The following is a 15436-nucleotide window of genomic DNA, read 5'->3' on the forward strand; positions in this document are numbered from 1 at the left end:
AACCTGGGAGGTGGAGCTTGCAGTGAGGTGAGATCGCGCCACTGCACTCCAGCCTGGGCGACAGAGCGAGACTCCGTCTCAAAAAAAAAAAAAAAAAAAAAATTGTTGCTGCGATTTATAGGCGTGAGCCACCGCCCAGGCCTCAATCAACATTTTCTGCAATAATTTCCATTCTGACAGCATTTTTCACTCAAAACAAAACTATTTTAATCTGATTCTTTCTAATTATTTAGGAAGTAAAAATCTGAAATGGGTCTTTTACAAAAAAACAACTATGAAACACTGACAATACTTGTGAGATTATTCTTATTCTAAGTAACTAACATAAAACAAAGAACTATGCGAAAGAATGGAGTAAAACAAAATGACGAAAACAATAAAAAAATTTTGTCCAAATCAGGCTACACTGTTGTCTTTAGTAAGAGGTTATAAATTGAATTAAAAATCAAGAGAAAGGCCGGACGCGGTGGCTCACGCCTGTAATCCCAACACTTTGGGAGGCCAAGGAGGGCAGATCACAAGGTCAGTAGATCGAGACCATCTTGGCTAACACGGTGAAACCCTCGTCTCTACTAAAAATACAAAAAAAAAAAAAAAAAAACTAGCCGGGCGAGGTGGCAGGCACCTGTAGTCCCAGCTACTAGGGAGGCTGAGGCAGGAGAATGGCGTGAACCCAGGAGGCGGAGCTTGCAGTGAGCTGAGATCATGCCACTGCACCCCAGCCTGGGTGACAGAGTGAGACTCCATCTCAAAATAAATAAATAAAAATAAATAAAAATCAGGAGAAATAAAATAAGTCCACAATTCTTGAAACATCAAAAGAATACAGAATACTCTCCTCCATAAGGAGCATTCAGGACAGTACCTACGTTTTATACAGGAATCTCTTATTTTATTTTTATATTTTTAATTTTTTGAGACAGAGATTCACTCTTGCCACCCAGGCTGGAGTGCAGTGCCGCAATCTCGGCTCACTGCAACCTCCGCCTCCTGGGTTCAAGTGATTCTCCAGCCTCCTGAGTAGCAGGAATAATAGGTGCCCGCCACCACGCCCAGCTAATTTTTTTTGGTATTTTCAGTAGAGGCAGGGTTTCTCCATGTTGGCCAGGCTGGTCTCGAACTCCTGACCTCTGGTGATCTGCCCGCCTCAGCCTTCCAAAGTGCTGGGATTATAGGCATGAGCCACCACGCCCGGTCAGCAATCCTTTCTAATCTGGAGGGTCACACGCCAAACAGAACAGAGGCTTTCTCTGGGAAGGGGGCTGGCAGGAGGCGGACAATAGCAACCTAATCAACTGCACTATTTTGACTTTTTATGAGGAAAAGGTATTTCAGGGCCGGGCGCGGTGGCTCAAGCCTGTAATCCCAGCACTTTGGGAGGCCGAGACGGGTGGATCACGAGGTCAGGAGATCGAGACCATCCTGGCTAACACGGTGAACCCCGTCTCTCTACTAAAAATACAAAAAACTAGCCGGGCGAGGTGGCGGGCGCCTGTAGTCCCAGCTACTCCGGAGGCTGAGGCAGGAGAATGGCGTATAAAACCCGGGAGGCGGAGCTTGCAGTGAGCTGAGATCCGGCCACTGCACTCCAGCCAGGGCGAAAGAGCAAGACTCCGTCTCAAAAAAAAAAAAAAAAAAAAGAAAAGGTATTTCACTATTACTTATAACATTTTTAAAAAATAGACGTTTTCTTTTCAAAGCAGTTACCTTGATAAATCATATGTGGAGTCGGAATTTATTGCAACTATTTATATAAATTTCATAAGTGAAATTTATTTTTTTAAATTATTATTATTATTTTTTGAGACAGAGTCTCACCCTGTCACCCAGGCTGGAGTGCAGTGGTGTGATCTCAGCTCACTGCCACCTCCGCCTCCCGGGTTTAAGTGATTCTCCTACCTCAGCCTCCCAAGTAGCTGAGATGACAGGCACACGTCACCATGCCTGGCTAATTTTTGTATTTTTTTTTTTTTTTTTTTTTTTTGAGACGGAGTCTCACTCTGTCACCCAGGCTGGAGTGCAGTGGCCAGATCTCTGCTCACTGTAAGCTCCGCCTCCCGGGTTTACGCCATTCTCCTGCCTCAGCCTCCCGAGTAGCTGGGACTACAGGCGCCGCCACCTCGCCCGGCTAGTTTTTTGTATTTTTAGTAGACGGGGTTTCACAGTGTTAGCCAGGATGGTCTCGATCTCCTGACCTCGTGATCCGCCCGTCTCGGCCTCCCAAAGTGCTGGGATTACAGGCTTGAGCCACCGCGCCCGGCCTAATTTTTGTATTTTTAGTAGAGACGGGGTTTTGCCACGTTGGTCGGGCTAGTCTTGAACTCCTGACCTCAGGTGATCCACCCACCTTGGCTTCCCAAAGTACTGGGATTACAGACATGAGCCACCACACTCAACCAAAATTTACTTTTAATATGTAATCATATGGCTTCCATTTCTAAATGCCTTCAGATCACATTTTAAGCCTAAAAGACAATCAGTCTCGGCCAGGCGCAGTGGCTCACACCTGTAATCCCAGCACTTTGGGAAGCCAAGGTGGGTAGATTACCTGAGGTCAGGGGTTTCAGAGCAGCCGGGCTAACATGGTGAAACCCCGTTTCTACTCAAAATAGAAAAAATTAGCCAGGCATGGTGGCGTGTGCCTGTAATCCCAGCTACTCGGGAAGCTGAGGCAGGAGAATTGCTTGAACCCTGGAGGCAGAGGTTGCAGTGAGCCAAGATCACGCCACTGTACTCCAGCTTGGGCAACAAGAGTGAAACTCCGTTTTAAAAAAAAAAAAAAAAAAAAAAAAAAAAAAAGTAAAGAAAACCAGTTTCAATATATTTTAAATAAGAGTGGTAAAGAATAGAAAATGGGCCGGATGCAGTGGCTCAGATCTGTAATCCCAGCACTTTGGGAGGCCGACGGCAGGCAGATCACCTGAGGTCAGGAGTTTGAGACAAGCCTGGCCAACATAGTGAAACCCTGTCTCTACTAAAAATACAAAAATCAGCCAGGCATGGTGGTGGGCTCCTGTAGCCCCAGCTACTTAGGAGGCTGAGGCAGGAGAATCGCTTTAACCCAGGAAGCAAAAGGCTGCAGTGAGCCGAGATCGTGTCACTGCATTCCTGCCTGGGCAACGAAGTGAGACTCCGCGCCCCCCCCCCCCAAAAAAAGAATCACTATCTCCACACACACACACAAAGATTACAAAATGGCATCTGTACACGTATGTTTATAGCAGCACTATTTACAATAGCAAAAACTTGGAAGCAACTCAAATGCCTATCAATGACAGACTGGATAAAGAAAATGTGGCACATATACACCATGGAATACTATGCAGCCATAAAAGAGAGTGAGTTCTTTGCAGGGACATGGATGAAGCTGGAAGCCATCATTCTCAGCAAACTAACACAGGAACAGAAAATCAAACACCACATGTTCTCACTCATAAGTGGGAGTTGAACAGTGAGAACACATGGAAGGGAACATCACACACCGAGGCCTATCAGGGGGTGGAGGGCAAGAGGAGGGAGACCATTAGGACAATTACCTAACGCATGCAGGGCTTAAAACCTAGATGACAGGTTGATAGGTGCAGCAAACCAACATGGCACATGTATACCTATGTAACAAACCTGCACGTTCTGCACATGTATCCCAGGACTTAAAGTAAAATAGAAAAAAAAAAATTACAGTATTAGTCATCATTAAAACAATCTCTACTTGAATCTTTTCTACATCTCCTAATTAAACATAGTGTCCAACATAAGCTTTTCTTTCTGTAGCAGTGGTGGTGGTGGTAAAGAATCAAGCTTTATGTAAACTTGATCAATAATAAGATTATCTCATTCTAGGCCGGGCGCGGTGGCTCAAGCCTGTAATCCCAGCACTTTGGGAGGCCGAGACGGGCGGATCACGAGGTCAGCAGATCGAGACCATCCTGGCTAACACTGTGAAACCCCGTCTCTACTAAAAAAAAATACAAAAAACTAGCCGGCGACGTGGCGGGCGCCTATAGTCCCAGCTACTCGGGAGGCTGAGGCAGGAGAATGGCGAGAACCCGGAAGGCGGAGCTTGCAGTGAGCTGAGATCCGGCCACTGCACTCCAGCCCGGGCGACAGAGCGAGACTCCGCCTCAAAAAAAAAAAAAAAAAAAAAAAAAAGATTATCTCATTCTACCAAAAAAAAAAAAAGAAAAAAAAAAAAAAAAGAAAATGGCATTTGTTTAAAACAAAAGGTGGGGGAAGGGGACTTGTAGTATGATTCCACTGAGCTTTTTGAAAATTTCATACCAAGGGTATATTTGAGTATGTCCAGAATGGAGTCTAAAAAGATGTTAGGGCCGGATGTGGTGGCTCACGCCTGTAATCCCAGCACTTTGGGAGGCTGAGGTGGGCAGACCACGAGGTCAGGAGTTCGAGACCAGCATGACCAACACGGTGAAACCCTGTCTCTACTAAAAACACAAAAATTAGCTGGACATGGTGGCGCGCGCCTGTAATCCCAGCTAGTCGGGAGGCTGAGGCAGGAGAATCAGTTGAACCCAGGAGGCGAAGGTTGCAGTGAGCCAAGATCGTGCCATTGCACTCCAGCCTGGGTAACAGAGTGAGACTCCGTCTCAACAACAACAACAAAAAAGATGTTAACAGTGGTTGTCTATAGGTGGTGATATTAAAGGTAATTCTTAATATTATCTGTATTTCCTGAAGTTTTTACAAAAAAACATTGATTTGTTTTGTAACATGCAAAGAACAAAAATGGCTTGTTCCTGAGAATATTCTAAAGGGCTTGCCACAAAGTTTGAAGATAATTCCAAACGAGGAAGAGTAAAAATGCTTTGATCAGTGATAGAATTTTTGGAATAAATATATTGACAGTATAATTAAATCTATCCTCTCAAAACAACTGTTTTGATGCATCCATTTGAATGTAAAATTTGGGAGCACTCATACTTTAACAATAACAATAAAAGCCATAATCATTTTGATCTGTTTCACAGCAAAGGAGGTTATAAAGCCAAGAATTTATCTCCCTTTGTCACTCAGGCTGGAGTGCAGTGGTACAATCACAGCTCACCGTGGCCTTGAACTCCTGGGCTCACCTAATCCTTCTGCTTCAGCCTCTCAAATACCTAGGACTATGGATGCAATGGAGCACACTTAGCTATTTTTTTCTTTTTCTTTTTTTTTTTGGTAGAAATGCAGTCTCACTACATTTCCCAGGCTGGTCTCGAACTCCTGGCCTCAAGCAATCCTCCTGCCTTGGCCTCCCAAAGTGCTGGGATTACAGGTGTGAACCACCATGTCCAGTAAAGTTCAGACTTTAAACAACATAAAAAAACTCTTCCTGCTGTGACAAACGTAGAACTATTTTATGAGAAATTTTTAATTCTTTAGTTCTGTACTACAGTAATTGGCATTTTCTAGTTCTTTCTCATCCACTATAAACAGACTACAATCTAAAGAGATAAGCAAAGAAAAAAATGAGACTGTTTTCAAGACTAATATTATCTTTTTCTCACAGAAAACCGAGTTTTATCTTATCTTTGGAGGGTAGAATTCACCACAAAATTAGGTCAGCAAAGCAAACAAAATGTCTTATCTGCAATTGTTTCATTTTCTACTCTTTAAAAATAGCGATTAGATTTTATAAAATTCATGTAGAAAAATAATAAACTTGTGTGATAAACAGGCCAAAGAGTGAGATAATTGTTCATTTAGGCAGGTTTTGAGTCATCCAGTTGGGCTATACTGGTTTCAAAGTCTTGGAACACAGATAATATGTAATTTATCAGGTTCAGAATTTATTTTGAACTTCCTCATCCAGACAGAAATTTACTGCTACCTAAGACTGCTACATATATATGCTTTTTTCTCTATTAGAATGGCATCCTGGGATCCACTCAATCTTTTCTGAATTAAGGGAATATAGGGAGGAAGAAATCGTAGGGGAACATTTACTTCAAGTTTAGCTTTTCTAATGCATCTGTGTTTTCAAGCAACTAATAAAATGTACATCATTTAATAGGAGAGCTATTCTGTCAAAGTAAAATCTATCTGGGCTGGGTATGCTGGCTAACACCTATAATCCCAGCACTTTGGGAGGCTGAGGCGGGCAGATCCTTTGAGCCCGGGAGTTCAAGACCAGCCTGGGCAACAGGCTGAAGGTGAAACCCCCTCTCTACAAAAAATACAAAAAATTATCTGGGCATGGTGGCACGTGCCTATAGTCCCGGCTACCCAGGAGGTTGAGGTAGGATTGCATGAGCCTGGGAGGTGGAGGTTGCAGTGAGCTAAGATTGCACCACTGCACTCCAGCATGGACGACAAAGCATGACTGTCTCAAAAAAAAAAAAATCTATCTAGACACATGGCTCTGTCTCAAAAAACAAAAAAAAATCTATCTAGACACAGGCTTCTATCTAGACATATGGCTCTCTCTCAAAACAAAAATCTATCTAGACACAGGTTTCATATCTCTCTTTTTTTTTTTTGGGATAGGGTCTTGTTCTGTCACTCAGGCTGGAATGCAGTGGCATGATCACAGCTCACTGCAGCCTCAACCTCCCGGGCTCAAGTGATCCTCCCATCTCAGCCTCTTGAGTAGCTGGGACTATAGGCAGACGCCACCACACCCGGCTAATTTTTGTATTGTTTGTAGAGACAGGGTTTCACCAAGTTGCCCAGGCTGGCCTCGAACTCCTGGGCTCAAGGAATTCACCTGTCTCAGCCTCCCAAAGTGCTGGGATTACAGGTGTGAGCCACCACGTCAGGCCTAGACCCAGGTTTCATATCTTAACAGACCACCATGTGCACAGAGAACTCTGAACTCACTAATGAAAACTGCCTTCGACTTCATCTCAGTTACTCATGTGCGTGCTTCTTCTTTAAGGAAAACTGTAAGCCTTTTTTAGGAAAAAAAAAAAAAATCACATAAAAGACTCAATTTGGCTGATGACCATCTGACCTCATAATGAAAATCTGCAAAATAAGGAACAAAAACAAGGAAAGTAAATGTTTGGACTATACCCAGCAACTTTAACAGGACTCCCAAATGGTGTGACTCCACAAACAGGCTCAGTTCTATCTGCCAAGTGAGGTAAACCATCAACAGACAATTTAGGAAACTTCTTGGAGCCCTCATAATCACTTTTTACTTACTTACTCACTCACCAGTCTAACCCATGTCACATGAATCAGCACCTCTAATAGGAGAGGAGACTCATTTCAGCAAGCACAAAGAAAAACAGGCTAGTTCACAAGGACTGAAGTTTGTGGAATGGGGAAAGAGAAAAAAGAACCTTTATTAGTTAGTTTCATATATCCTATTTTAAAAGACTGTTCAGAAGAAGGAATAGACATATCTGAAGAAAAAAACTACTGGGAATTCCTCCACACTAAGGCAATGAACATGCACTTGTGGATCTATCTCTAGCTCCCACAGAGGGGGCTCCTCATCCTCATGGAACCAAACAAAGAAGTCCTTAAGCGGGAGCCAGTGTGGGCTTTGAATAAAACACTCTGCATTGCTTCAAACGGCCAGAAATAGGAAGACAAAGGGTAACTGTACTTAAAGTGCCTTTAAAACAATATTCACTCAAAATTCAACTATACTATCCATAATGCATAAAGCTGTATCAGGAAAATATAGCTCAACAATCAAAGTTATAGGCTTTCAGCATACTGAAAACTCTATGACCTTTGCTCTACATTCCTGCTTCTCCAAGTTTTAGTGAACACCGAAAATAAGTTTAAAAACCTGCCACATTAAGAAATTGGCACTGATTAAATTTTCTAACAAAACTGGCATGAGGCCATGCAAAACTTAGGAAAAACTCAGCAAAAGTGAAAAATAAATAACTTCCAAATTCTAAAATATATCTTCAGACTAGGATTTTTTGCCCCTGAAAATATATAAAGTTTCATGCTGTATGAACTAACTGTAAAATTCCACTTAAGCATTAGTGGGGAAAATCAACTGATACACTCTAAAAATTCCTTTATTTTAAGATCTTTTAGTACTTTTTTGTCATAATAAAAATAAGTCTAAACTTTTTGAAACAGATATCTTTGCTACTGAGATTTATTATACAACTAATAACTTGCATTTATATATCTAATTTTAAATGTACAATACAAACAAACATGAAAGTTCATTTCCTAGCCTCTAAGAAGTCCCAGTCTAGCCTAGAAAGGACATGGGTGTGGAACACATATACATGTAGATTATAAATTAAACCTTTATGTCATAAAAGTCTATAAACATCAGCACGCCTCATGGGGTAATCAATTCATTCATCATAAATGTCTGGTACATTATCTACTTTTTTCCTCCACTGTGTCTCTAATCTCCCCATTCTTTTAATGTATCGTTTTACTTCTTCTTTCTCCTCTTCCACTGTTAGTTACAACTGTGAGGCTATCTGCATTTTAGAAGTAGATAGAAGAATGCTACAGTGTCCTGAGCAGAATTCATTTCCAAATGAGAAGTGAAATAACCCAGGTTAATTCACTTTTTAGAGTTGTTAAGTCCAGAGTGCTAACCTGAAAGCATAGATCACTTCAGTGGACAAATGTGATACAAGAGGAACAGAAAACATCTTACACTGATATAGTGCTTTGTAGTTCACAGTTCTTTTCATATATCATCTCATTTGAATCTCCCAACAACCCTGTGAGATATGGAGGGACATATCACTATCCCCACAGGATCATGATCAGAGGACGCCGAGAGATTAAGAAATCTCAAGGGGCCGGGCATGGTGGCTCATGCCTGTAATCCCAGCACTCTGGGAGGCCGAGGAGAGCAGATCACTTAAGGTCAGGAGTTCGAGACCAGTCTGGCCAACGTGGTGAAACCCCATCTCTAATAAAAATACAAAAACTAGCCAGGCGTGGTGGTGCATGCCTGTAGTCCCAGCTACTTGGGAGGCTGAGGCAGGAGAACGGCTTGAACCCAGGAGGTGGAGGGTGCGGTGAGCCAAGACTGTGCCACTGCACTCCAGCCTGGGTGACAGGGCAAGACTTTGGCGCAAAAAAAAAAAAAAGAAAGAAAGAAATCTCAACAAGGGCGCTCAGCCAGAAACACAACTAGAACCTGAGGCTGAAAAGATTGCATCCAGAGCTACAGATCAGTTTTTTCTTTGTCTCTGTGATCTACTGTCTAACTTCTTTGAAAGGTAAGAAAGGAAAAGGAAGCAACCAATTAATTCTGTACATAAAAAATGTATTTGTGTGAGTAAAAATGTAGTTACTACAATTCCTCAAGAATTCCCCTGAAGATGCTTAAACTGTTAGGGAAAAAAACCTTTATTATCTTTCCAAATATGTGGCTTTTAAAATAATGCTCAAGTATAAAAGTTACATTACTTTTCCAATTTACAGATGATTTCCCTTTTCCATTTAGCATTGTAATTCTCCTTCGTTTGTACTAGTAACATACTAGTAACATGGTAAGAAAATTAATTTCAGGAACACAGGCAATGTAAGTATTACACTAAGCCACAAAGAATGTGTGAGGTAATAACGCCTTATAGCCATGGACGTGTTCACTCAGGCTCCTCAGTGTGGTGAGCTCTGAGTACAGGTCACATTACTTGCCCTTGAGGAAGGAAGTGACACAGACCAGTTTTCACTAGGCCACCTTCTTGCCCTGGAGGCTTTAGTTAGCAGCTGATGATTTCCCGATTTCCAGTCCAGGGCTGTGGCAGGAAAAGTCCATATCCTTGGGTTCTACGTCAACTGATTTCCCCCTCCCAATGCCCAGGTATTTCAACAAGTCCAACCCGCTCAAAACCAAACCATCACCTCCCCCTCAAACCAAACTCAACCTTCTTCCACTTTCCCACCTCAATGAATAGTTCCCACAGTCAAAAGTCAAAAGCCTGGGCAGAATCCTCAATTTATCCTTCTCCCTTATCTGCCACATCCAACTGACTACCAAGTTTTAAAATAAAAAATACTTTTAGAGAGCCCCAAGACTGTGCACTACCGCAACACTATCTTAGCAGCCTCTTACAAGATGCCAACTAAAAGTTACAGCTCACATTTCCTGAGCCCTTACTTTGAGTCAAGCATTGTTCTAAGCTTTGGGTAGGAATGAATTTAATCCACGCAATAATTTGAGGTTGGTAAGCATCTCATCCTTGTTTTACAAATGAGGAAGCAGCTACAGAAAACTTAGTATCTCTCACAAGGAACACAATGAAGCCCAAGGTCTTAACATTGTTCTGAACTCTCTCACACTTCTGGGTCCTTGCATGCGCTTTTCTTCTCTGTTTGGAAGGCCCTTTCAACCTTGTCTGCCTAGCTCCAAAGGTCAGCATAGGCATGTTCTTCTCTATAAAGCCTTCTGATGCCCCCTGCTGTTGCTCTTCCCTTTCTCAGCCAGTAGTTCTCAAGGCTGGCTGCTTGCTCCAAAAACTAGATGCCTAATCCTACCCCTAGAGATCCTTGATGTCATTGGTATAGGTTCTAGACTGGGCATCGGGACTTTTAAAAGCTCCCCAGGTGGCTCTAACATGCAGTCAAGGTTGAGACCCACTGCATCGTAATGGACCTTTAATATCTGTGCTGGTAACTGCATTGTAAGCTTCGGAAATGAAAGTTTCATCATCACCTTGGGGGGCTTTTTCAAAACTAGTGGTTCCTGGACTCCACCTAAACAGTCAGTCAGAACCATGGGCAGGGGCTTGGAAACTGTCTCCTTGAATAATTCTGATGTGTGGCCAGATTTGGGACCTCTCTCCTAGATAAGAACTGGGTCTTTTCACTTGTACCCACCAGGGTCCAGCATGATGCCCAGCCCATAGCTGGACTAGGATAAAATCTGTATAATGAAGGAAATCTAGTAACGTGAATCTGGGTATATGTATCCAATATTCAAACTTCCTGCAGCAGCACAAGGATAAGCTGCTTCCTACAATGAAATGCAAATACTGGGCAGCTTTTCAAATGTGTTTTTTAATCCACCAATGCCCCCTAGTGACCTGAAGATGAATAACTATATCAAAACATTGCAGTATTTATTTTAAGTACAGTGTGTACTTAATATGCACATAACTAGCCAGACACATTGTACTTGTACCACCATTGTACTTTTGCTACCAACACCTATACTATTAACTGCTTTGTCCTCCAGTTATAGTTGACCCAAGCTGTTAACTCCCAAATCCCGATCAATCCTACCGTTTACTCCATCCCCAGTCTGCACAAACATGCAGGAGGAGCGCTCTCAGTAGAGCCCTCAAAGGGTCTGGCCTATCTTTTTGTTCCTTGGTCAGTGCCAGTCCCAAATCCCACCACGTTCATAAAACCATCCATCTTGAAAACACAAGAACGATTCATCTACTGATTTGCCTCCATTCTTGCTACTTAAAGGGCACCAACGAAAACTACAGAACCCAGAGCTGGTCAAAAAATGGAGAATCTGGCCTGGTGCGGTGGCTCACGTCTGTAATCCCAGCACGGTGGGAGGCCGAGGCAGGCAGATCACGAGGTCAGGAGTTTGAGACCAGCCTGGTCAGCATGGTGAAACCTCATCTCTACTAAAAATACAAAAAATTAGCCGGACGTGATGGCATGTGCCTGTCAATCCCAGCTACTCAGGAGGTTGAGGCAGGAGAATTGCTTGAACCGGGAGGCAGAGGTTGCAGTGAGCAGAAACTGCAACACTGCATTCCCGCCGGGGTGACAGAGCGAGACTCCATCTCGGGGAAAAAAAAAAAAAAAAGGAGAATCTGAGGCCGCATCCCAGACCTACTGAATTAGAATCCATTTTAACAAGAGTCACATGCCCATTAAAGTTTGACAAGCACTGGTTCTCAACTACTAGACCTAACATCACCATTTTATGACAAATATTTTGCGATACTCTTTTGGTATCCTGAAATAAAATTCATCACTAAGTTACATGCATAAGTCCAAAAAGTAAATCAGTATAGTATGATGGTAGCATAAAGGTGAATAAAAAGGAAGATTTATGTGAATTATATTTCAGTATGTAAATGTTCAACACAACTAAAGACATAAAGAACAACCCCATTTTCAGCTATAATTTTTTGTAAAGTTTAAAAAAAAAAAAAAGAGGGCTGGGCACAGTGGCTCACGCCTGTAATCCCAGCACTTTGGGAGGCCGAGGCGGGTGGATCACGAGGTCAGGAGATCGAGACCATCCTGGCTAACACGGTGAAACCCCGTCTCTACTAAAAATACAAAAAATTAGCCGGGCATGGTGGCGGACGCCTATAGTCACAGCTACTCGGGAGGCTGAGGCAGGAGAATGGCATGAACCTGGGAGGTGGAGGTTGCAGTGAGCCAAGATCGCACCACTGCACTCCAGCCTGGGCGACAGAGCGAGACTCTGTCTCAAAAAAAAAAAAAAAAAACAATCCCACAAGTTTCCAAAATGTACCATTCTGTATAGTCGTACCATTCTATAGAGAACCACTGGTCTACAATCCCTCGCACCTTTCTTTTCCTTCCATCTCTCGGGTGGGAATATCTCTTCCTTGCAAAGCTGAGGTATTCTCTCTAGAATCTCGACTGAACATATCCTTCTAGTTACCAAGTTCTCTCTCCTTCCCTTGACAGTCAAGCTTATCAACCACCATAGTGTCCATTTACTCAGCCCTCAGTCACCAACCCAGGTTAATCTACCCTTCACTTCAATCAATAAACCTAAAGTTTAAGGATCATAAAAGCTTTCCAAAGTGCCCAAATGAACACACCTCATGATATCTAACTAATTCATATCTCATCTAGCTTATATCTCCGTCATGGACACTGTTGGTTGCATATCCAGTCTCTATTCTCCCTCTTCCTTCCTAAAAGAACTCCATTGTGTTCATGAGTGCATTCCTCTCCCCTGTGATTAAGTGATACCACCCTGGGTTGATCCTGTTTAGTCTAAGCCAATAAGATCACGTCCTTCCTCTGACAACTGTTATAGGGTCAGACAACTGACCCAAGTTGGTCCAATCAGACTGAAGGACTAATTGTGGGAGTTTTTTCTCTCTCCTCCTCTTGCTCTAGAGAATGAGAAAGTGTGTATGCTACTGACAGTCATTTTGCAACCCTAAAGGAAACCAACCTGACTGTGGAAAGCCAAGAAGAGATGGGTCCTTGATGACACTGTTGACCAACCGAATCAGAGCCTGGAATCCATTCTTCCTCTGGACTTTGTGAGAGAATTTTCCTTACTATTTAAGCAATTGGGTTTTCCCAGCTGAAAGTATCCTAATATAGCCATTTCTCCTTGAAACTTTTCTCTCTCGATTTTCTAAACATCACTCTTTTCTGCTCCTACTGCTACTTCTCAAGTCTGGCCTCCCCCTTTCCTCTGCCTACTCCTTATATTTTGGTGTCCTCCAAGGTTTGTTGTGATCTTTCTACTCTGCTACCCAAAGTGCACGTTCACCTGAAATAATCTCAGTTCAGTCGGGCGTGGTGGGTCACACCTGTAATCCCAACACTTTGGGAGGCCGAGGCGAGCGAATCACGAGATCAGGAGTTTGGAGTTCGAGACCAGCCTGGCCAACATGGTGAAACACCATCTTTACTAAAAATGCAAAAAAATTAGCTGGGTGTGGTGGCAGGCGCCTGTAATCCTAGCTACTGGGGAGGCTGAGATAGGAGAATCACTTGAACCCGGGAGGTGGAGGTTGCAGTGAGCCGAGATTGCACCACTGCACTCCAGCCCAGGCAACAGGGCCAGACTCTGTCTGAAAAAAACAATGATAACAATAATAATCATCTCAGCTCACTGTATCTTTCCCTTGACACATCAAAACTGAGTTTCCAGCACTTCCCCCAATGGAATACCCATAATGATGTTCCCCCGCTCATTACCTGAAGAACTCCTACCTGTCTCAAAACTAAATTTAAGTGTCCCGTCTGTGAAGTCGTCTCTGAAGTCCCCAGGGGTTCTTTACCTTTTTTGTGCCATGGACCTCTTTGGCCGTCGGTGAGTCCTACAGACCCCTTCTCAAAATGATGCCTCTAATTGCATATAAAAAAGTGCCAACTATATTGAAATAATCTTATTTTTTAAACTCAAATATCTGATATAAACAGTATGTGCTTCTTTACTAGCCCACTAAACAAAAAGATCTAGCAGTAAGTCTTATTAACTACCATAGTTCTGAAATAGTAATGAGCATAAATGATATTTTGAGATCTGCAACAACTGTAATGTGATATGAAAATGTCTGTGACTTGTGCTGATACTGTGACTTCCACTGGTAACAGGTACTGCTAATATTACTGTGGTTTGTTAAGGTAGGAGCTTGTAAAACGAATGGCCCCAGCGAAGTGCACCAACTCATGTCTATGACCTTGTGTAGTTCCCCACCATATCAACTCTGGACTTGGCTGCGTGACTTGTTTTGACATCAGCAAACATGATGCTGTGTTTGTGCCTTGGGACTTGCCCTCTTGGAAGTCAGTAACCAAGTGAGGAAGTCCAAGCTAGGCACACGGAGGGGCACCAAGCCCCCAGACATGTGAGCGAGGCCAACTTTCACTCAAGCCACCAGCAGAACTACCCAGCCAACCCATATATTTTGAGAAACAATTCTTGTTTTAAGGCACTGGTTTGCAGTGATTTGTTACCCAACAATAGATAATTGAAACATTACCCATAACTAAAGGAAGTGCTCAATTCCAATTGGAGATTGCTAAAAATAGTTATATTTTTTCCCCATCAGAGTTCAGGGACCCCCCGAAATTTACGTGCAGGTCCTTTGAGGAGCTGAGGGCCCCAAGTTAGGAACCCCTGGTTAAGCCAAGTGGATCCTGCTCTCCTTTTCACTACCTTACTACAGTGTTGGTACACATATAGTTAAACTGGCCACAGCATATCTTTCCTTGTTGTAACCCTGAAATGGAGCTGAGCTCCTAGCACATAACAGGTGTTTAACACACAAATTTATCAAATGAATGTGGTTATGGGATCTGTCTTCCTGACTAAACTGTGAGCTGCCTGAAAACAGAATAAGAGCAAATACTAGGCCTTTTCCAAGTGCTTTACACATACCAACTTACTTACTCCTTATAACAACCCTATGAGGTAGATGTTATTACACCAATTTCACCAAAAAATAAGACAGGCACAGAGAAGGTAAGTGACTTGCCCAAGGTCACACAGCTAGAAAGTGGCAATGCTAGGACTAGAAGGCAGAATGCATGTTCTGATTTTACAGCCTTTATTAACGTACCCAAAGCACATTGCAGAGCTCAACAAAACTTTTAAATGAATACTACAATTCTGAGATTTCATTAGCACTATTTTATGGGTACTATGCTTCTTGAAGATTCAATTTTGTAGATTAATTTCTGGTAGCCTGTGATTTTTTATGACAAAATACATATAATTTACTTTTTAAAAAGTAGAATAATGGCTTTATACTACAGTGCAGATTTTCGAAAGTAAGCCTCCATTGTAAAAGTCTAT

General features: G+C 42.6%; 1 protein-coding gene across 7 annotated transcripts in view; it reads right to left on the reverse strand.

The window, feature by feature from the left end:
* APOO (apolipoprotein O) overlaps positions 1-15436 on the reverse strand; it is a 115627-nt gene that overhangs the window by 54167 nt on the left and 46024 nt on the right. The window lies entirely within an intron of this gene.

This window comes from Trachypithecus francoisi, unplaced genomic scaffold, assembly GCF_009764315.1.
Source record: "Trachypithecus francoisi isolate TF-2019V2 unplaced genomic scaffold, Tfra_2.0 Contig01603, whole genome shotgun sequence".
Taxonomy (NCBI): Eukaryota; Metazoa; Chordata; class Mammalia; order Primates; family Cercopithecidae; genus Trachypithecus; species Trachypithecus francoisi.